This window comes from Peromyscus leucopus, chromosome 4 (assembly GCF_004664715.2).
Source record: "Peromyscus leucopus breed LL Stock chromosome 4, UCI_PerLeu_2.1, whole genome shotgun sequence".
Lineage (NCBI taxonomy): Eukaryota > Metazoa > Chordata > Mammalia > Rodentia > Cricetidae > Peromyscus > Peromyscus leucopus.
In genome coordinates, this window is record NC_051066.1 from 48,957,107 (window position 1) to 48,980,574 (window position 23,468).

Here is a 23,468-nt window from a genome sequence, read left to right on the forward strand (position 1 = left end):
TGTCCAAGCAGCTTTACTTGCAAATGTTCATTGTGTAATGAGTTATCGGTCTGGTTCAAGGCCTCTGGTTTTCTGGTACACCATCAATTTCTAGAAGAGAAATGGACCCTCATCGAAGCTCCTCTCCAATATCCTGCTGTTGCCTTGAGTCATGGAGATCCTTCAGCCATGGTTCTGGAGGGCCAATCCCTTCATGATCCCCAGCAGGTCATAGATAGGGTAGATGTTGGGGTGGTAGATGTTGGGGTGGGCCGATTAATCAGAGTCCTAGATGTATGCTTGGGTGGTAGCCGAGTTGGTCAGTTTGGGCCACTTGGACCACCCCCCTCAGGCGATGGGCAGAGCCAGCTCTCTCACACCCATAGCTAGAGGTGGGGCAGCTTTCCAAGTGTGGGGGCCAACTTTCCTATGAGGGGCAGGAACAGCTCTCCCGTGTCACAGTCATGGACATCAACACAGACCCTGGCTGTGGCAGGGTCACAGACACAGACATGGCCCTCGGCTACAGCTCAGGCCTGGATGTTATCATGGCCCTGGGTGGCAGTACAGGCCACTCAGATCTGTGTGGCCCAGTGGTAGTATGACCCTCAGACACCAACATGGCCTCAGGTGTCAGCCCAGACTCTGGACACTGACATGGCTTTTGGTGGTAACAGGAGCCATGAACATCAACATAGATCCCATCTTCATTAGGGCCATGGACCTAGACATGGCTCTCAGCAGCAGCTCCAGCCCAGACACCACCGTGGCCCTGGATGGCAGAGCAGACTGCTCAGATCAGCATGGTACCTGTGGTGGAACAGTCCTTGGGCACCAACATGGCCACAGTGGCAGCCCAGATCCACAGATCCCAGGATGATCAGCCATGGTTTCTCTATCGCTAGCTCCAAAGTTGGATCCTGACAGAATTTTGAAGGAAGGCTCACAGAGATGTGATAAGATAAAGCTTTTAGTAGCTCACCTGGGATTCTGATAAAAGAAGTTGATCCTTCCTCAGAAAAATGTGCATGCAGATGTAATTCCAGGCCTGAGCTGGTGACAGCATTGATTCCAAAAGCTAATGACCATGATGTAGCCTCATGATCTTCATTTTTAAGACGTCCTGATATAGATGGTATTTGACAAGACTCGGCTCTGTTTACTGCTGGGTCTTGCCATGTTCTAATTACTCTTAAGTGATTACATGATTGTAGAATGGTTATTGCCATTTCCCTAAATGCCCACTTAGAATTTAATTATTAAAGAGGAAACAGTTCCCACAGCAGACATCCAGTCCACATGTTGGCTGAATGCACACACACACAACACACACACACACACACACACACTCGCTTGCCTAGATATGAATTTTGTATAGTGTGAAGGTAATTTGTGATTTGAAAAGTTTCAGTTTCTTGTAACTACATTATCCTCCACTAACACGTTCTCTCTCTCTCTCTCTCTCTCTCTCTCTCTCTCTCTCTCTCTCTCTCTCTCTCTCTCTCTTTCTTTCTTTCTTTTTTTGAGACAGTGTTTCTCTGTGTAACAGCCCCTGGCTGTCCTAAAACTCACTTTGTAGATCAGGCTGGCCTCAAACACACAGAGATCATATTTTCATTTACAGATACCTAGTGTGTACCTACTATATTTTTCTCTGGAGGCTAGAATATGTTATCTTATAGATATGTGTTTGTGTGTGTAGATATTCTGAGATATGATGGGAAAAGGTTCCTAGAGAAATACAAACATTGACTTTTTTCTCAAAAAAATTATAAAGTCATGTGATGATGTTAATATGCACCGAGTGGTGGATCTGTATTGGGACCATTCAAGCTCCAAGCAATGGGAGAGAACTCACCTTTAGGCATGCTTAGCCTCATGAGGGAGGTGATATTCATACGGAGCTTTGAAGAGGTTGGAATTTAAAAGGCTGAAAAGGACCAGAAGAAGGAGTTCATTGTTTTGTTTTCTATTCCAGTTACCTACTGTCACATAAAAAGCCATCTCAAACACAGCTACTTGAACAACAACACTTCTTTGTTTTGCTCATGAACCTGAAATTTGAACAGAGCTGTGGAATGTGAAGGGGACCAGCTCATCTCTGGTCTGCCTGCTGTCCTCATGGACAATGCAGGCAAGGATGTAATCCACTGCAGGCTGGATTCTAGCATGTCTGTCCGTCTATGTTGATAATTGATGGAGCTGTTGACCAGAACCTTTCCATGTGACTGCATGCCTTCTTCCCAGTACAGAAGCTTCATAACAAGAGCTAGTATCTCAGGAGAACCAGGCAGAAGCTCTTTACATTTTCCAACCTGCCTGGGAAGTCACCATCTGCCACTTTTGTTATAGTCCAAATCCAAAGGGTGTGGTGATATATTGTATACCCTAATAAAATTTGCTGAAAGATCAGAGAGACAAAGGAACAAGCCACAGCCACCACCTTCTACCTTACCAACTCCTCAGCCTGAAAAAGCCTCAGTTTCTGTCTCCTCATACTTTATATACCTTTCTCTACCCAGCCATCTCTTCCTGGGATTAAAGGCAAGTGTGTTTCCCACTACTGGGATTAAAGGTGTGTGCCACCACTGCCTGGCTCTGTTTTCTCTCCTAGACTGAGTCAGTCTCATGTAGTCCAGGGTGGCTTTGAACTCACAGAGATCCAAATGGATCTGTGCCTCCTGAGTGCTGGGATTAAATGCGTGTGCCACCACTGCCTGGCCTCTATGTTTAATCTAGTGGCTTGTTCTGTTCTCTGATCTTCAGGCAAATTTTATTAGGGTACACAATATATCACCACAAAAGGGAGAAGGCTACACTTAAAAAAAAAAAGTAACCTGATGGTGGTGGTGGCGGTGGCGGTGGCGGTGGCGGTGGCGGCGCACGCCTTTAAATCCAAGCACTTGGGACGCAGAGGCAGGCAGATCGCTGAGTTCAAGGCCAGCCTGGTCTACAGAGTGAGTTCCAGAACAGCCAGGGCTACACAGAGAAACCCTGTCTCAAAACAAACAAACAAACAAACAAAATGCATTGTAGGAGGAGCAGGTGGGGAGGGAGAGAGTGAGGCCATTTTTTTAGGAAGTAGCCTGCCACAGGGGCGGCAATGATGGGAATGAGGTCGCAGAGATGGCCAAGTTAATGTGCTGAGGTGTCGGGCTGGGTAGAGCAGAGTCTGAAGGAAGGAGACTGAAGAGGGTAGGGGTCTCAGTCAACAGGGCGCTCATTGACTAGTAGGATCTGGCTCAGGGGGCAGAGGGGTTGGTGGGGGATGATACAGGAATGCCACTTGCTGGAGTTTCTTACAGCAGTCTAGATACGGATAGGGAGAAAACAGGCGGAAGGAGTAGCAGGAGGAAAGTCATTGCCAGGGAATACTTGGTGCTGAGAAGAATTGGATCAGAGGAGCCGGGGGCGGCGAGAGAGCCGTGATGACACTGGCTGGCGCTGAACAGACGTTGAGGCCTTATTCTTAAAAGAGATTGGTGGAAGTTTCCCAACAGAATCTTCCAGGGGCCAGTCCAAGTACGCACACTTGGATAATTAGTGTTTCCTGAGGTCCCACAGGGAGCTCTGTGCACATTAGGGACGGACTTGATGGAAGTGCATTTATTAAATTAAGACATTTCTAAAGGTAGCTGATTATATGCAGCTCAGACGCCTGTGCCTACAAGGCAAGCATTTTCCCAACTGAGCTATCCCCCAGCCCACGTCATGGACTAGTTTCATCTCTGATAACTGCTTCTGTCAGGGGCATTAAGTTGTAATGTGGTTCGCAACAGTACCAGTGTAGTATTTGTGTTATTTGCCTTACATATATTTAATCTTTGAGGTTGAGTGCATTTGATGGATGCATACTCCAATGTAGGCCAAATGCAGCAGGCTGACTAAGAATACAATTCCAGGTAAGTCTATGGGGCTGTCAGCACCACAGCCAGGGAGGCTCAGAGCAGTACAATCCCCCGAGGGCAGAATAGCCTCAGCCCAGGAGTCTCATCTCAGTGTCCTAAACTGAACCCATGAGACCTTGGGGCAGGCCCAAGACTAAGCTCCGAGATCTCAGATGGCCTCCAGGTGCCCATTGTGGGGGGATGGGCATGGTTATGAAGTACTCCAGTGTTGTTGGTTGTTTTTGCTGTTTTTGGGGGCTCTCCACCCAGCTCCCGAATAAATCACTCACACAGAAGTTTATTCTTACTTATAAATGCCGGCCCTAGCTTGGCTTGTTTCTTGACAGCTTTCCTTAACTTAAATTATCCCATCTACCTGTTGCCTCTGGGCTTTTCCTTTTTCTTACTTCTGTGTATCTTACTCTTACTTGGTGACTTGCTGTGTAGCTGGAAGGCTGGCCCCTGGAGCCCTCCTCCTTCTCTGGCTAAATTTTTTTTTCTCCCAGATTTCTCCTTCTATATATTCTCTCTGCCTACCAGCTCCGCCTATCCTTTCTCCTGCCTTGCTATTGGTCATTCAGTTCTTTATTAGACCGTCAGGTGTTGGAGACAGGCACAGTAACACAGCTTCACAGAGATAAACAAATGCAACATAAACAAAAGTAACACACCTTAAAATAATATTCTGAGACACTCCAGGAACACAGACACACAGTCTTCCATCTTGGGCCTCTTCTGGAAAGGCAACCTTGGCTTTTTATGGACTCACTTCCCACATTGCTCCTTCATCTCCTCTGTTTCTCATACTCCACAATGAATCAGCTGTGTGTGCCCCAGTGTGAGATTTAATGACTTTTATCACCAAGTTGCCTTCGATGATCTCTAGTGGTCAGAAAATTATCCAGCAGAAAACTGTATAACCGTATCAAACAATATAAGCTCCCCAAACCAAAATCCAAACCAACAAGAGAAAGCCACAATTAGAAAACTCAGCCACGGTGCCCCTGTGACTTTTGGCTGGCAGCAAAGTGTTCCCTCAGAGGAATCTTTCAGCTGTTTGGCAGTGCTTTCCCCCTACATTTTATTTCGTAGATGGAGACCTGAGGGCTTTGGTATTTTTACATTTATTTTTTAGTTCCTTTCAATAGCATGCATATAAAATATATTTAAGTCACCCAAGATGAAAGTATAAGTTTAATATGATTTTTTGGTAGAAAATATTTGGTTGCTAATCATCTTACTTTCAGTGTGCAGTGTCCAACAGACATGGAGGCTAAGCATGTTCAGACCCTGGCGCGAGCGCTACCTTTTAATAAATTGGCATCTTTGAATTTACTAAGTACTAAGACAGCTTTTCTTCTTCCTCTTTCTCCCCTCTCTCTTCCTCCCCTTCCTGTCCTCTCTCCCTTCCTCTTCCTCCCTCCTCCCCCTCATTGTTGTTGGAAAAGCACTGTTTGTTTGTTTGTTTGCTTATTTATTTATATATTTATTTGAGACAAGGTCTTATGCATCTTTGACATGCTGTGTAGCCAAGGAAATCTTTGAACTTCTAGTCTCTCTGTCCCTCCAAAGTGCTGAAGTTGTAGACATGCACCGTGACAGCAGATGTGTGCAGTGCTGAGATTGTAGACATGCACCGTGACAGTGGATGTGTGCAGTGCTGAGATTGTAGACATGCACCGTGACAGTGGATGCGTACAGTGCTGAGAATGAAGGCATGCTGAGCGTTGAACCCAGGGCTTCATTATGCCAGGCAAGGACTCTACCAGCTGAGCCGTATACTCAGGCTTATAACTTGTCTTCTTACGGGGAAGAAGGAAAGAAAATTGTAACAAGCTTACAAACTGCTCATGGAAATACAAATCCCAGTGATTTTGGCAGAAGGCATTGTGGGCATCATCACTGATGATAGTGATAAATGACGTCCGTGTGCAGTAGGTACCCGGTGGTGAGTCCCGATCAGGCTGGAGCTGCTTTGAGTTCTGTGCCAACAGGACGGCTGAGAGCCTTTTGGAGCTATAGGATTCTAATTGAGCAGTGCATATTTTGCAATAATCCGTGGGTAAATACATCACAGGGCAAGTCGTCCTCTCTTACACCCAGAAGGAACCACGGTTGAGACACTTAATAAGATGGTTGGTAGCTTAGGGAGCGGCCCTCCCTGTGCTGTTTTGAATAATGTCAGACGGTTTCAAGTGGGCAGGATTAGAATGCAAACCAAGCCCAGGTGAGTTGGGTTGATAATGAATGTGTGCTGTTTGCCAGCCAGCAGGAAGGTGATGGCATGTGGCATGCAGATTGCTTAGAGCTGTTTGGACTAAGACACCCCGCCACGACATGGCAGGGCCAGCGGCTGCCTCCTCGGGGGCGATGGGATGAATTTGGCAGACAGGGAGGGAATATGCCATGTTTCTGAAACATTGTCTGCTTACAAGTAAATCAAAAATTGGTAAGGTACTTACCACGATTTTCATAAACACATAAAACTATGCACCATGGACATTTTTCACAGGGTTCCCCCTCACCGATGCCTGACTCTGCAACTTTTCATCAGTCACCCCTAGGGAAACCTCAGACCCCTTAAGTTCTAGTCCCCGCTACAGTCCTTAGTAACTGCTCTTAGGATGGCAGGGAGCTTGGAGGGAGACAGGGAGGAAGCGGAATCCAAAATCAGCAGGTCGGGGGTTCCTGCACATCTGTACTCTTCTTTTTAACAACATACTAATGTTCCTTTTACAACAGCAGGATCTCTCTCTCTCTCTCTCTCTCTCTCTCTCTCTCTCTCTCTCTCTCTGCCTCACTCCTTCTCTTTCCTCTCCTCCCTCTCTTGAAACTCTCCCACCCCCCACTTTTTTCTCTATCCTCTGCTGAAGATCAAGCCCGGGGCCTCACACATGCTAGACAATTACTCTACCTCAGCTCCAGCCTTGACCCCCTTCGAAGACTTTTAAAAACAACTGTTGCATGATACAATTAAAACACACAAAATCCCCCCATTTCAAGTAACATCAGTGACTTGGTCTTGCTCAGTGACTTCACTGAAAGGTGGAGTTCCACAACCAGCTTCCCAGCAGTTCTATGCATCTGATAAGGTCCTGGAAGTCTGTGAACAGTGATTTCGGACCTGCCCCCACCCCCGAGTGACTTTTCACTCATTTTCTCCCTTCATAAATTTGTTTTTTCTGAACATTGTATGTAGCTCCAATCAAACAATACACGGTTTCTGAGTTTGGTGCCTTCGGCATCCATCCAAGCTGTGGCTTGTGTATGTATTTTTTTGTTTGTTTTGTAACTGACTGGTATTCTACTGACTGGCTATACCCCACCTTATCTCTCCATCCACTTACAAGTATCTTTAAAGAAAATTCCTGTCTGTGAATTCTAGAGGGATGGATTATTGGAGGGTCTTTATGATCCTGACCTTTAAAGAACCTGTCTAAAGTAAGTTCCAGGAGCAAATCCAAATTTGTATTCGGTAAATAGTTGTTGATCCTGGACAGCTCAGGGCAGAGCTGGCAGGAGCTGGCTATGTTCTTGGAACATGGGAGAAAAATCCCCTTTCACAAGTGTCTGATTCTTTTGCTGGGTCGAAGGAGCAGACCCACGGGACACAGATGGGACTGGTGTCTGGCCACAAAAGCTTCCTGTGTCCCCTCCCTTGGCTACTCCAGGTAGGCCCCGTGCTCCTCCCACGTGCTCCCATTCTGCCCCAGCACATCGTTTTGGAGTTGCTTGTTTGTTTTGTCCTGTTTTACTCTTGGGGATATAAGCAGTGTGGGGCGTGGGTGCTGATGGTGGTGATGGTGGTGATGGTGATGTAGCAGAATGGTGTCTCTCTGTTGTGCCTGGTGTGAGGTACGAAAAGCCAATGGCCGCTCCATGAGAGAACGCCTGGATACATTTCACTCTGGCAACAACCAGGAGCAAAGGGAAGTGGAGACACACCATGCCCCCCTGGCTCTTGAGTCCCCCAAATGGCTCGCTCTTGCCTTCACTCAGCGTTGGCATTGTGTGGCTTCTCCAGAGTGAGACAGGACAACAGGAGAGTCAATGGCTTCAGCTCCGCTCTGCTCCTCAGTACGCAGCCTCCACACACCTCCTTACCTCTGTCATTAGCCTCCTAATTGTGTCCCTAGGGTTACTCTGAGGCCAGACTATTTAGGGAAGCAGAGGTGACCAGGCCCAGCTGCCAGGAGTGGTGAGAGCATGGCTTCCCCAGCCTGGGCTCAGGCCCCTCCCTGCTCAGTCCGGCCACCTCCCTGCTGCATGCCGTCAGCGCCTCCTCGACTCCTGCCCTGGGCCATCTTGCCTGACCAGAAAGCCAAGTGTGGAGGGGACGGCACCCATCCTGTGTATCCTGGGCTGACGGTGGAAGAGAAAGCCCCGGGAGGCTGAGCCAGAGGAGGTGCTTCATGTGGAGAAGAAAGCAGGGGGCTCTTGGGAGCCTTCTTGGTTGCATGGCTGCTGGCTGGGCTCAGGTGAGACTCCTGGTACATCACTGGGACAAAATCCTAGGAAGGGCGCTGATGTGAACACATCTGGTCTTAGAGGTTATCTGAAGCTTTAACAGTAAACTATCACTGTGCTTAAGGTTATATTATTCTCTGTAAAATGCGCATGTGTGATCTTCTCTAGTAGATCACGTGTTAGCTTTGTCCGTCTTGGATGGCTGGAGAGATTCATCATGTGTTTATTTTCATGGCTATTGACTGGATGGGTCCATCATACACATTTATTGTGTGGATGACAGCCATCATACTGCCTGGTGATTTCGCTGTGGGTTCACGGCCCCCATCCCTTACAAAGGACTCTCCATTGCCGGGGTGGGCTGCAACCTTTGAGAGCATCTTCTTTCCTTCTTCCTTCCTCCCTTTCTCTCTCTCTTTCTCCCTTCATTTCTTTCTCTCTCATGTCCTTCCTTCCTTCCTTCCTTCCTCTCTCCCTCCCTCCCCCTCCCCCTCCCTCCCTTCCTTCCTGCCTTCCTTCTTTTTTTTTTTTTTTTCAAGACAGGGTCTCACCATGTAGCTCTGGCTGTCCTAGAACTCATTAGGCCAACCAGGCTGAGACTCCTTTCCTAATGGCAGACAAAGACTGACTTGGTCATTGGAAAGAACTCGTTCTGCATTTGGGTCGACTCTATGACTGAAGAGTCTCTTTGTGGTTTAAAATGAGCTGTGCTTGAGGCAGCTCAGATACAGCCAACTCATTTGAAGCCTCCCATGGCACCTACTCTCTGAGCTGGTGTCACTGTGGAACCCGTGAGACTCAGCCTTACTCTTGTGAATCAAAAGTCATGATATTCTTCCCTGTAACACGTCACCTTTTTTTGTTGTTTTGTTTTGTTTTTCAAGACAGGGTTTCTCTGTGTAGCTTTGTGCCTTTCCTGGAGCTCACTTGGTAGCCCAGGCTGGCCTCGAACTCACAAAGATCCACCTGGCTCTGCCTCCCGAGTGCTGGGATTAAAGGCGTGCGCCACCAACTCCCGGCACACGTCACCTTTTACCCGAACAAGGTTCCTTTTGTTGAGTTGGTAGTTTCATTTTTAGAGTAGAAATCAAGTTTAATTAAAACTTACTTGCCATTTAAAATGGTAATTTGTTTGATTTAGCATTCTTAATTACTTTGGGTAAATTGCCCATAGAAGTTCACATAATTCATTTGTTTGTTAAAGTATTACTGTGTCATTTGCATATTTTGAACGACACCACTTTTAATGAAACGCTGGGGTGGAGTCAGGGCAGATGTTGAGGGGTCCACCCTGGTCTGTTTGTTCAGCTGGAAGACGATCATTCTGCTTTCTGAGTTTTTGTAGAGGATCAAAGTCTGTAAAAGCCACAGTGTTGGAGAATCATTAGTGATGACGTGTCTGGGGAAAGGGTGGCCATGTAGTCCCTGGGAGCAGCATGTGAGCCCAGCCAGGACTGACCCCCCAGGAACTCTGCAGCTTCTTAGACTTGCATGGGCTCCTCAATGCCCAAGAGGGCAGCCTGCAAACCGGAGGCTGTGTGAATTTAAATCCTGTCCAACACACCAGGGGAGCTTACAAGTAGTTGGAAAGCTTGTCTGAATTAGTGGAAAAAATGTGATATTGATAGATGGTAGCCATTTTTATTATTCTGAGTGCAGGGCAACTATTAACCAGTCCTAGTCAATTACCGTCCATAAGGGAGGGCTTCAGGAACTTTTATGGAGAAGCAGATGAGGCTGATATTATATTTCCTGTCTATTATTTTAGGTTTTGTGTATGAATTCTAGCTCATGCTCTCAGAGATGCTAGTTTGAGTTTTCTTCAGACACACTCCTTTCCTTAGCAGAGAGGAGAGCGGGGTTTACTCACATTCTAGACAAGTTTGCCGGTTAGCCTAACATAGTCTCTGATTTATCAGTTTTTAAGTCATTCCAGAGACTTGTCCCTGGATTTCCCTTGAACATTGGGAGCTAGTTTGTAGCTTCTGGCTATAAATAATAATAGTGATAATAATAACAATAGAAAAACATCGCACCTGGTTAGCTGGTCTCCAGCATTCTTACTTCCTGCAGAGAAACTGGGGGGAACACTCCCAGAAGCCTGCACTTGTATTTGGTACACCCCAACTCATCTCTGAGTGCTGTGGCAGAGAGATGGATCTTTCACAGGGGGTGCTCTGTCTTTTAGCCTAAAGGACCATTCATAGGGAAGTGTCCATGCACCTTAGGGAACACAGTAACAGGTGAAAGAATGTCAGGGTTGCCTTTTGACTACAACCTGAGCATCTATACTAATGGCAGGAAACTGTCCCCTCAGCCCTTATTAAAGCTACTGGAGGTAGCCTGGGTACATAAAGGCACTGTCCTTGGTGTTCCATCAGCAGGGCATGTCCTTTGGTCCCTTGTCAATCCCAGTGGAAAATGTGTCCCAAGTTTCAGAAGACCTTATTTGATCACAAACATGATACTGTGGGCAAGTTGCTTGGCTTCTCTGACTTTCAATTTGCTTGCCTGAGACGTTGCGGGCAGACAGAGTCCATGTATGGAAAGTCATTCTAACTACAGTTTTGTGGTCTAGATGCACAGGGATCTCTACGGCCTGTGATCTGCGTGGTTTCATGGGGCTGGGAAGACCAGTTGCTGGAGTCCTATGTAATCGGAAGGCACAGATTCTGGCTAGCCAGACGGTCTTCTTGGGAGTCCAGCTCTTACCTCCTCATTCTATGAGTGCTGTCAGCTCCATGAGCCAGGCTGGTGTAACTGTGTCTTTTCTAAATTGCTAATCTTGACTGGACCCAGAGAGAGAACAGAAAGAAGACTAAACATTGTGACTTCTAAATATTGTTAACATTTTACATTACCAAGAGGCTTCTCTTTCTTTTATTTTTAGTTAAAGTAAAAGTATTCATAAATATTGAAAGTTCAAACAATATGCCAAACCTATATTATAAAAAGTGTTCTCCCCGCTCCCACGACCCTGAGCTGGCCACCATCAATACTTTTGTTTGTATATCTCCAGACACTCTTCTACACATCCGCCAGTACAATTTTTACAAAAGGGTATCTATTTGTCTTAAGGCTACTCTTTTCTTTTTTCTTAAGTGCCCTTCATGGCTGTTCCTTCACTATTATATGTAAACCACAGGAAGGTGTGTGCTCATTAAAACAGCTCCTGGATGCCTGTGCAGCAGTACAGACAGAATGTATAAGAGCAGTTACTCTGTTACAGTATCACTTTGTTAACACACCTCACATTTCTGGTTTTGGACTGTCTCTGAGCACTAGTGAGTCTGTAGACATCTCAGTGTTAGCTGCTTGGCATAGCCTGGGTCCCAGAACAAAGATAACCTTATTTTTTAATTTTGTTTTTTTGTTTGTTTGTTTTTCCAGATAGGGTTTCTCTCTGTAGCCTTGACTGTCCTGGAACTCACTCTGTAGACCAGGCTGGTCTTGAACTCACAGAGATCCACCCGGCTCTGCCTCCCAAGTGCTGGGATTAAAGGCTTGTACCACCACTGACTGACGATAACTTTATTTTTTTAGGTAGCCTCTGCTGTGTGCTTTGAGGAATACATGTATATTGTCAGTAGGCTAATCTATATATTTCTCAGGCTGTTTATTTAGGAGTATTTTTAACTTAATGCTTACTGTGTGCCAGGCATAGTTTGGAAACACAGTTAATTTAGCTTCATATAGTCCTTTTAACAGATGTATAGAAATTAATAATATCCTATGAGATAGCAGGACTTTTCTGTTCAAATAGTCCTATCATCTGCATATAATGAGACACTCATTTCTTTCTTTCTCTGCCTTTATGCCTTTTATTTTTCTTGCATTATTACACTGGGTAAGGCAACCCTATTGGGGGTAGATTTGATTTTAGGGGAATTGTCACACTTCACCATTAAGTATGATTTTAAGTATAGACTGAGGAAATCTATTTTTTTTTTCTGAGAGATTTTTTATGAAGTCATTGAAATTATAAAATTCTTTGACTTTTGTAATTTTACTTTATTATTATTGATTACATGGTGTAGTCTTACATTTTTGAGGTCAACTAATACTTATGTGAAAGGTTGGTTGTCATTTTATACATGCCAACTTAGACTTACTAATATTTGCTAAGGATAGTTATGTCTCTGTTAACTGCCATTGACCTTCAATTTTCCAAGGATAGTTATGTTTGTGATAACTGCCACTGACCTTCAATTTTCTTTTTATAAAGTATCTCTTTCAAATTTTGGTGTTAGGCTTACCATGGCCTCAAAATGGGCCAAGGGAATTCCACTTTGCTCCTTTTCTGACAAAGTCATGTAAGACTTAAATATTATTTTTACCTTTAAATGTTTGAGTGAATTCACTATGAAGCCCTTTGTCCTGGAGTTTTCCTTATGGGAAGGATTTTGAGAACATATTCAGTTTATTAACAGGCATGGAGCTATTTAGGATTTTCAATTGCTTAGCCTGTCAATTTTGGTAAATTATATCTTTCAAGTGGTTTGCCTATTTTATTGTAAGTTTTAGATTTTGTTGGCATAAAGCTACCTGTTTAGTTATTACTTCTATGTGTTGGGATTTCTAAAGAGAGCTCTTGTTTTTTATTCTGGCAATTTCTGCTTCCCTCTTTTTACATTTTTCTTGATAGATGTAGTTAGAAATTTATTGATTTCTTTCAAAGACCCAATGTTTGGTTTCATTAGTTTTTTTCAATTTTTCTGTTACATTGATTTCTCTTAGGGAAAAATTTGCCCCTTCTCTTTGCCCTGGATTTGTAGACAGTGGTTCTGTTTTCACCATAAAGATGGAAGCTGGCCTCCTGGCCTCCAGTCCCTTCTCCTTTTCTACCGGAAGCATTTCAAGCCACAAGCTTCCCTGAGCCCCTCTTTAACAGTGTCCCCAGAGTGCACCATGTCATGTTCTCGCTGTCATTCAGAGCAGCCTCTATTAACCCCGTGATGCCTTTCTCTGCTTCTTCTTTCCCTTATGTGTTCTTTAGAAATGGGTTATTTCCAAATATTTTGAGTTTTCTGAGTATCTTATTGCTATTGATTTGATTAAATTATTACCAAAAACATACTTTGTAGTATTTCAGTCTTTCCGTGTTTATCGAGGCTGGTCTGTAGCACATGTTGCTCTGTCTTGGTGGTTGCACCCTGTGTACTTGAGGAGAGCGTGCCCCTCGGGTGTTGGGTGTGGTGTTCTGAGGATGTCAGCCAGCTCAGTGTAGTTGGTAGTGGTGTTCAGGTCTTTTGTGTCCCCACTGATGTTTTTTTTCTCGTGTGGTCCTGGGTGTAACCCCTAGAAAGAAGCTCACTGGTGTTTCCTGCCAAATTCTGTCAGTTATTGAGAAAAGAGTGTTAAAATCGCCAACTGACGTTGTGAATTTGCCTGTTTAATAATATGTTCTGTTGTAGTTTGCTTTGTATCGTTCTATTTTAGGCCCATATGGATTTTATTTTTAGTTCTTTCAGATGAACAGCTTCTTTTGTTGTGATCAAATACTCTCTTTATGTTGATTATGCTCTGCTTTGAAATGCAGTTCATATGATGCTGGTATAGCCACAGTCACTTTCTTGTGAAGATAAGTGTGTGTGTGTGTGTGTGTGTGTGTGTGTGTGTGTGTGTGCTCACGCGCACATGCACGTGTATATGTGCATATTCCCATGTGAAAACAGGTGTGTAAGTGCCACAACACACATCTGGGTGTCATAGGACAACTTCCATTTTGTTTGAGAGAAGGTCTCTGGGTTGTTTGGTTGTTTTTCCAGGGTACACACCAGGCTAGGTGGCCTACCAGCTTCTAGGGCTTCTATGTTCACCTCTCATCTTGTAGGAACACTAAGATTACAGATCTTTTGCTCTAGGCATCTGGCTTTTACCTGGGTGCTGGGGATTTGAACTCAGGTCTTCACACTCATATGATGAGTCCTTTTATCCACTGGGCTGGCCATCTTCTCAGCCATACCGCAGCTTTCTGGTGATTCCTCTGTCACGGTATATATTTTTTCAAGCTTTTATTATTAGACTTTCAGTGTTTTGTATTTAACAGGTATGGAGATCATGGAATGGTGTCCCTCCCATTTTGAAAACTTCTGGCTTTTATCATTTGTTTGGGGTTGGGGAGGTGTAAGAGTCTGTTCAGGTACATTGCATGTGTGAGGAGCCACCTAGCTTCTTTTTTATAAGTTCTCTCATCTTTTTTGGGTTTGCCTCTTAGCAATGGAATCATAAGCACCATCACCCTCCCCTCCATCTTAAAATGGTTTTATTTATTCTTTGAGAATTTTATGGAACATATTTTAATCATCTTCACTCTGTTCCACAGTCTCCTAGATCCTCCTCCACTTCCCTCCCTACCCAATGCCAGGGATGTCCCCTCTTCCTCTCTCACAAAACAAAACAACAAATCCAGGGTGTTCAGTTTGTGTTTGCCGACAACTCCCGGGTGTGGGGCCCGCTCTGGAGAGTGGTTGAGAGACCAAGCGCCACTCCGCTGAAGAAATCTGACTCTCCCTCACCCAGCGGCAATCGACCAATAGCTCCTTGCTAGGAACGGGACCTCACGCTCGTCTTCCCTGTTCCGCGATGACATTTCATCTGTAACGAGCCTGTGCAGGCCATGTGTGTGCTGACACACTCTCTGAGTGTGTCCATGTCGTGTCTGGAGAACACCGTTGCCTTGAATTCATCCGTCACCTCTGGCGCTTGGGATTTTCCCTCCCTGTCTTTCACACAGAACGCCGAGCCTTGATGGGAGGCACACCCACTGAGGTGCCTCCCTTCTCTGTCCCGTGTGCTTATCATTCATCTTCTCTTCGTGCCTTACTTTGGATTAATTGATGGGTTTTTGGAATTCCACACTAGGGAGGCTCTCCAGGAAGCAGATGGAGGTGTGTGTATCTGAGAGGTTTGTTGGGCACCACAGGTGACGAACAGAGCAGAAAGAAGCCCGCCGTTGTGGATGAAGGGCAGAAGGAAGAAAAACGGGGTGGAAGGAGGCCTCAGAGCACAGCTGGATTGAGGGTCTCTGCTAGCTGGTGGAGGGCACTGGTGTAGAGATGGCCTCTGGGCAAGCTTGCCTGTTCCTGTCAGTTCAGCCACTGGGCAGCTTTGTAGGACAGAGCTCCCATCCATTCCCCGGTGGGTGCACAGCTGGAGGTTGTTAGCTAACTGTGTTCCTTACAGCGGACTGGAGGTTATCTTACAGATGGGAAGGACACCACCAAGACTGCCACAAATCCCACTTGAATTTTTTCACGTTTATTTAATGTGTATGGATGGTGTGCCTGCTGGTGTGTCTGCACACCACTTACGCACTTGGTTCCTGAGGAGGCCAGCAGAGGGCAGCAGATTCCCAAGAGCTGGGGTTACAGAGGCTTGTGAGCCACCGTGGGGTGCTGGAAACCAAACGCAGGTCCTCTGCATGAGCAGCCCGTGCCCTTAACCTCTGAGTCACTTCTCCTGTTTCTGAGACAGCTGCTTTACACGCTGCAGCGGCTCCGTTTAACATCTGCATTACCTCAGGGCTGTTGTCCAGGGGCTACCTCTTTTGTCTGAGGCTGCTTATATTGTATGTTCTTTTGTCTAATGATTTTGAAATGTAGCACGGATATTTTGAGTGTTCCATCATGGAGATTTGGAGTTTCATCACAAGCTTTAAATGACTACTAATTTTCTGTTTGTTTGCTTGTTTTGCCTTTCCTGTGACAGAACAGGGAAACTTCTTTTGCCTTAGCTAAGTAGCTCGGCGTCTGCTTTGCACATGCCTGGGACTGGAATCAGGCAGAAAGAAGTTTGCTCCACACATGCGTCGTACTGGGGTCAGGCAGAAGTTTGTTCAGATCTTGGGTACTTCGCCTGTGTGTCTGTCTGCTCTCTGGGATTTCCTTCCTTATCCTCCAGCTGCTGCGTCCCTGGACCGTCCTCTTGGTTGCTCAGCTGTGAGCCTGCAGGTTTCTCTCAGACATGGTCGCGGAGCCGCTGGCCGGGTCAGCTCCATTTGACAAGGGCCGTAGGGATGGATCATTCCAGTGCCGTTTACCCAAGTGCCACCGTCATTTAGTTTCTCCCTCCGTCCCTGGTTGCTGTCCCGTGCCTTTCAGTCATGTGGCTGCTGTCCTAATGCTGTTTTCTCTCGAGTTTATCACTAGTTCCCACAGGGTGGCTGCTCTGATACAAGTTACTTTCAAGACCAGAAAAGGGACTCTATTACCACACCTTACAGCACATTTAAAGCATGCCCATGCATATGCACAGGTCTGTGGTCCCAGAGTCTTAGAATTTCTTCTGAGGATCCATGGTGTGACTCTTCAGGACAAGGGGAAAAGATACAGGAGATACCCTGGGCTTTGTGGGATCTTCTGGGTGGCAGTTCCTTGTACCTTGAGCTCATGCCAAGGCCTCATCACTTAGGCACTTCGGATGCCTTCAAGCATTTATATTATTTTATATAGAGGTTTATATAAAGCTGCAGTTAAACACGGTGCTGCCCTCTGAGGGAGGCCCTTTGGTTTTGTGAAATTCAGTGTTACAGTCTTGTAATGGGGGAGGGGGGGCTTTTTGGGACCTCTTAGAAACTGGTAAAGTTGGCCGTGTGGTTGAATGACTTAGATAAAGATAGCTGTTAGAAGAAAGACATTTTGACAGGAATGTCATGGGAATGTTTGAGTTATTGTCGAAAACTCCAAAGAGTGGCCATGGGATAACACCTGTTCGCGGTCCTAAGGCATAGATCTTGAAAGCAGTCTTGAGACCAGCCTGGGCAATACTTGTTTCCGCTCTGGCCGGTGGCTCACCTGTCCTCCTCTGCCCAAGGCTCATCAAAGGAGTCATTTCCCTGCAGACCATCCCCACCCCCTCTCATTTCATCTTACCTTGCAGAGGTTTTAGCACAGCTGATTGGGGTAGTGGAGAAGACCTTCTGGATATCTCTCAGCATCCCCAGCTAGTGCTGTTACTCCGTACACAGGACTGGCCACTTAGGAGCAGGCGCTCAGTACTGACCGGTGCCTCCAAGTCCCACTGAGGCAGTTCTGGGAAGGTGAGCTTATCTTCCCAGAGAACAGGATTGAGTGCTTGGAGCTGTGATAAGGATTTTGGCTTCTATTCTAAGAGCAACGGGAAGCTATTCAGGTCCAAGCTGCTGAGTAACAAGCCTGGATCGAAATTCTTAAGGTAATTTCTCTGGTTGGTTGTGGCACAGTGCAGGTTAACTCGGTTCTAGAATGTAGAAGTTAATACACACTTTCAAAGCTTAACTCAGGCCTGGAGAGTCTTTAAGAAGCCCTCCAAAGTCTTATTTCAACTAACTGAAATTTGTCAAGAAAGTTGAGAAGCAGAAAGTTTGAGCTTGATTTTTTTTAAAAAGTGATATTTGTGTGTGAAACTGACCTTTTTTTTAAAAAAAATTTTGTTGAGATGTGAATAAGACATTTTTTTATAATAAAAATTACAACATACACTTGGCTCTGGGTTCAGTTCTTGCTACTGTCCTCCCAAAAGACGGGGGAAATTCACAGTTATGTAAGTGCCAAGGATTAGAGAATTGGAGGATGTTATAAAGCTGTTTAGCAGGACAAGTTTGGGGGCTAGTAAGATGGCTTAGTGGTGAAGATCACACACTGCTCTTCTAAAGGACCCGAGTTCAGTTCCCAGCACCCACATCAGCTTCCCAGTGCCAATCACCTAACTGCCTGTAAGTCCAGTTCCAAGGAATTGGTGGCTCTGGCCATATCAGCACAGTACTCACATACACAACACTGTACACCCCTCCCCCAACATAATTAAAAATAAAATAAATCTTAGAAGAAACAGCAAGCCTGTGTTTCATGCTTTCAGAGAAATGGGTATGTTACAGTTTGTTAATTTTAAAAAATTGGTTTTTGTTTTATGTATATGAATGTTTTGCCTGACTGTATGTTTCTGCACCACATGCCTGCCTGGTGCCCACAGAGACCAGAGGAGGGTCTGGGATCCTCTGGAACTGGAGTTACAGATGGTTGTGAGCTGCCGTGTAGGTGCTGGGAATTGAACCTGGGCCCTCTGAAAGAGCAGCCAGTGATCTTAACTGCCGAGCCGACTCTCCAGCCCCATAATTTCTTAATTTTAAAACTCAAAATTAAGAATGCAAAAACATGTTTCAAGCGATGGAAACAATCATGTGTTCTCCAAAACAGAGATGTAGCTTCTGGGGTTAGTCGCCACTAAATTCTCCTGCTCACAGACGTTCTGTAGTTTCAGTGCCTAAAAGAAGAATACAAATCTACTGCTCTTTCGAGACTCACTGTAAATCTAATTTTAACGGCCTCAAGATGCTGCTAAAGTAGCAACATTTTGAAGAGATCAAAAACTTTCATGTGAAAAAAAATATACTCTGATATGTTTCTGCTTCCCAAACATTTCTGGAGACCAAGGTAATCGTATGTGTGTCTCAAGGAGAGGACTGGGCAGCCTCAGATCTAAGCACTGTCTTCGGCTCCCCCATCAGCTGTGTGTTGATAGCAGGTCATAGCAAGGTTAATCGTTTGTTTGACGAATTTCCCTAAATGTTTAAATAGGAGATTCAGCCTCTCGTGTGTACCTTGCACTCAGCGTCTTACTAAAACACACACCCAGGGATGCACATGTAAGCCGGATACTGGTGGAAAAAGAAAGAGATTTCTGTGAGAATGTGAAGGCAGACCTGCACCCAGGGCACTCGGAGGGGTATCCGATTGCTAATTTAGTGGATAGTGTTGGTTTTCAATTCTGAGCTGAAACACTCAGAGATGACAGCTCTCTCTAGGATTTCCCGGGGCCATCTGCTGTTGTAGAGCATAAATCGTAAATTTACCTTTGAACCATCAGAGCCTCGCTGGCCTGTCCCTTGCCACTCAGACGTCCGGGCTCAATGGGGTACAGAAGGAGAGGATCGGTAGAATAGACAGTGGGATCCTTGTCCGGGAGTGACTGCCTGGCAATTGTTTCATGGAAAACAGGGAGGGGTGTGGGACAACAACCCTGCTCTGTTCACTGGCTCTTTAATTTAGATTACCAATGATAAAGCCGGGGCAACGGCTAAAGAAAGGTAGGATGCATACGCAGACATTAGTGCTAATGTGCTGGAGAAAGACAAGATAAATCGGTCCAGCTCTCATACATCACTAAGGGGGAAGCTGATTGCAACTTGACCATGTGCCTGAGTGGTCCCATCAGTGAGCAGAGGAGACCATGGATTAAAAAAAACTAGGATGGACCGTTAGGGCTACCGCTGTGCAGGAGCTGGGAGCGCTGTCTGGTGTAAGTGTCAGCTTGTTTTATCGTATTTTCCAGTATGTTCACGTCCAGGGAGCTTGTTTCTCTTCTCTGTGTTTTCCTGGAAGCTCCAGCATGTTTATTTGCGGGAGTAGACTTAATTCCGCATAAATGCAATCACCACCTAATAAAGTTCTGGGGAGAGGACCGTTTAGCTCAGTGTGTATCCAGGAGCCGAATCTGGGAAAGCAATGTTCATCGTTACTGTCTATAGGAAGCCTGGGGGTGAGATTTATTTTGTTTGTTTATTGTTTTGATTTTTAAAATTTTTTTACAGGGAAGTGGGAGATGAGAGGGAGGTCCATTTTAATCTAATAACTTGGTTATTTTGCTAGACATTTTTTAAAAAAAGAAATGTATTTATAACTCAGTATTTCATGTCTCCTGTGGGTTTTTGTTTTGAAAACTGTGTTTGAATATGTAAACCAGAGTGCTTGAAACACATTATATTTTATTATATTTTGTGACTGGGATGTTTGTATTGTTTCATATCTGTTATTAGACAAAATAATCATAAAGGGTGTTTTCTGTGGACCTTTTTATATTCCAAAATTAAGTACAGATGGTAATTTCCAGCAGTTTTAAAAATTTGTCAATTATTTAATTTAGCGTCGCTTAAGCGTCTGCACAGGGAGAAAGCTGAAATGGTACAGGGCTGAATGAACACTGATTGCTAGTCTGAATTGCATCTTTAAAGTTTTTTGCCTTGAATCTCTGATTTCACAGTTTATTTTTACCAAATTAGATTATCATATTTTATTATCGAGACTGTGAATGGGTGGATCTCTCCCGGAACCCACATTCCCGTTAGAGCAGAGCTTCCAGCGCCTGCCTGCCGGTTGTTGTTGTGAGGGAAAGTCTCAAGCCAGCTCCCTGAGAAGACCGCGTAAATAATGCAGGAGCAGGAGAGAGGCAAGATGCAATTTATGGCCCAGACCCTGAGATCAGGCTTTTGTTCAGAGGGGAGGCCTTTTAAGTGTGAGCATGTAACATACACCGAGGCTCCAGGGAACTAATGTCACTGAATGAAATTAGTGGCCCCATGATGCTGTCCACATGCTATTTCAAAACAAGCCTTAAAACAGCCCAGTGAGCCCATCGCGTGGCTGGCTGGAAGGGGAAATTTGAAGGGCCAATTGGAAAGGGAGTCCCCTGCCTGAAAATTCCATGGGACAGACAGAGATGTGAGTACTGTGCAGGGAGGGGGTGGCTCTAGGGAGGGCGGATGTCCGACTGTTGAAACGCAGCATGGCAGTCTTGTTAGGAAAGAATAAACCTTGTCTCCACTGCAGCACTCTATGGACGACATCTTCCATCTTGTCCTAATTAGAGAAATATGGCTGCTGAATCCTAATCTCTTTAATTGTTGATAGAGCCGGCATGTGATCTGCTATAAATACACGCATGCATTCATTTCTGAAATAATGGCTGTTACCAAATATATTAGGCCGACAGGAGTGCTGGACTTGGGAAGCCGTGCTGAGTCGTTGTGTTCGCGAGGTAATGGACCCGTCGAGAATCACTGCACAGCTGGGCCGGCAGCTGCACCCAGCGCTCCGTCAAGTTCGGCCTCTAATTTCCTTGAACTTGTCCTTGTTTGCCAAAGTGATGAACATAGCAAGAACTTGCTTTCAATGAGCCGGCTGCAAGTGACAAAGGCCTTTTCCAAGGAGTCTTTGTCGAAGACTCAAGAGCGGCAGTGGCCAAATGGGGTATTGATTGGGCACTTGAAGTTTGGGTCATCATAAAAGTCGAACCCAAAGGCAAAGTTGTAGAGTGAGGTCAACAGGCAGGAGGTCAGAAAGCAGAAAAAGGCAGCGTTGGGTCATCTCACTCCAAACTAACGGGCATATGGAAAAATCCCAGAGTAATATCCAGCAATAATTACCCTGTCGTTAGGAAAAGTAAATAGTGCTGTTGAGTTGGAAAGGAGCCCAGGAATTGCACCGCCTTTTCCCCTAACAGTGTATTGTTCTGATCTGGGGGAGGGCGGCTGGGCCAGAAGGAAGTGTCAGACAAGAGGATGTCTTATATTAAGAAGCATCCTATGACCAAGCAGCACAATCTGAAACCAGCCAAGCTGGGAGAGCAGCGAGGCTTGCTTTCCCATCCCCGGTCTCAGATACATCAAGGATTAACTAGCACTTACTTACATAGTGTATCTACCATGCTCCCTATACTCCTGTAACTAGATTAACAACTCTTTGAAGGAAGATGCTTGAATTCACGCTCCCTTCTTACAAATCCCATTTCTTCAAAACCACTGGGCTTGAGGTTGTTCCTTGATGCTAAACAGAGTGAGCATGGGATCTTTGGCATATAAGCGCTTCATTGACCCAATACAGCACAGGTCGTTTCCTCTCCCTGGATTCCAGGGCCAGAAGCCTGAACCTTCAGGACATCCAGTCTCTTCACTTGTGAACTGAGGAGATTAAGGCTCTTCTTTCAGTGTCGGGAGAGTCCAGGAAGCAGTTCCTGGGTACCATCACACCTGGGAGGTGTGATGCCCCTCAGGCCAAGAGCACAGGATTCACCATGCAGAGGGAGTGAACGGTGGAGCTTGGTTAGCAAGAGAATGAGTAGGAGTGATAGGAAAGCGGCCCTGAGCTGGAGCAGGGCTTCCCTCGGAATAGAAAGTGGGCAGGGACAAGAGAAGGCGGTGGGAGTGAGGGACAAAGGATGAATGTGAAACATTCATCTTCCAAAGGAGATGGGGTGTGAGCATGGCGGGACTGAGAGGAAGGTGAAGAAGGAAGAGTGTGAAGAGTCACAGTGAGGAGTAACAAGACGATGGCTTTCCTAATGGCCAAGTGTGATTTATGGAGCTAAGTGTTTTCTCTGAAAATCAAAAAGCTAAAACAATTCTGTGTTCCAGCAATGTGGAGGGACTAAGAACACATAATGAGAGGAGAGGAAATTAGAATGTTCTAGTTAACTTATGTAAAGGGGAAGGGGGAAAATCAATAAGAAGCCAATAATATAGGGTATTGCTGACAATGGGAGATTCAAAGGAAGGGCTTAAAATGGCAAATCTGGGTTTGGAGGTTTTCCCAGACAAGATTCACAATCATCAAATAATAAGGCTGTTCTGCAGTCTTGGAACTTATTTAAGTTTTCCTGCGTTAAAAAAATGCCACCAAAGAGACACAAATAGTGTCAGGGTTGGGAAGAAAAGAATACAGGGAGTGGAAAAATCTTAAAATAGCTTGGCATACAAGAGGAAGTGGGCGCCAAAAGATGGCTGGATGACCCTCTGAGACACTCACCATTCATTATGATTTCTCGTAACCCTTATCAGAGTTAGTACTCAGGAGCTTGTTGGGATCTTCAAGGAAATCCAAATAAAGAATTGGGATTATACTATACCTTTAACTGGCAAATAGGTTGTAGTAAAAACGTCCATTTGGACAACAATATCATAAACATCTTAAGTCTACTTTTCAAACAGCTACCCAACCTAGGCGGCAGCAGAAATTATATACATTGCAATATAAAATTAACAGCAAAATACTTCTAATGTTAATCATTAAAATACCAATGAGAAATGTCATAATAGAAGATGTTCTGAATGCTTGTGCTCAGTTAAGGACAGGGTAATTAGATACAATATGATATAGTTTGTAAGTCCTTTAAAATCCATGCCTCTTTCCTGGGACTCCGAGGAGCTATGCTTTCTTTAACTCTGCAATGTGAAGGTTTCTTTGCCCTTCCTTCATACGTACTGTGTGTTCTATGATTATCCATACTTACCACGATGGGGATTGTTTTCATGAACTAAAAAAGGAAACCGGATGAAGCTAAAAGAGAGATACCTGGGGTAGCTGGGCAATGAAAAGAGAGAAG

The 23,468-nt window shown here is 45.2% G+C and overlaps 1 protein-coding gene across 6 annotated transcripts in view; it reads left to right on the plus strand.

Moving 5' to 3' along the window:
- The window catches only part of Rapgef4 (Rap guanine nucleotide exchange factor 4), a 284,557-nt gene that overhangs the window by 91,788 nt on the left and 169,301 nt on the right, over positions 1-23,468 (plus strand). The window contains exon 1 of one of the 6 annotated variants that reach the window (XM_028885725.2): positions 18,435-19,610. The exons of 4 other annotated variants lie outside the window; for them this stretch is intronic. The gene's annotated coding sequence lies outside the window, so the exon portion shown is untranslated. Of the gene's footprint in view, positions 1-18,434; positions 19,611-23,468 lie in introns of those variants that run through there. One more of the 6 variants, XM_028885726.2, reaches the window with a different exon arrangement.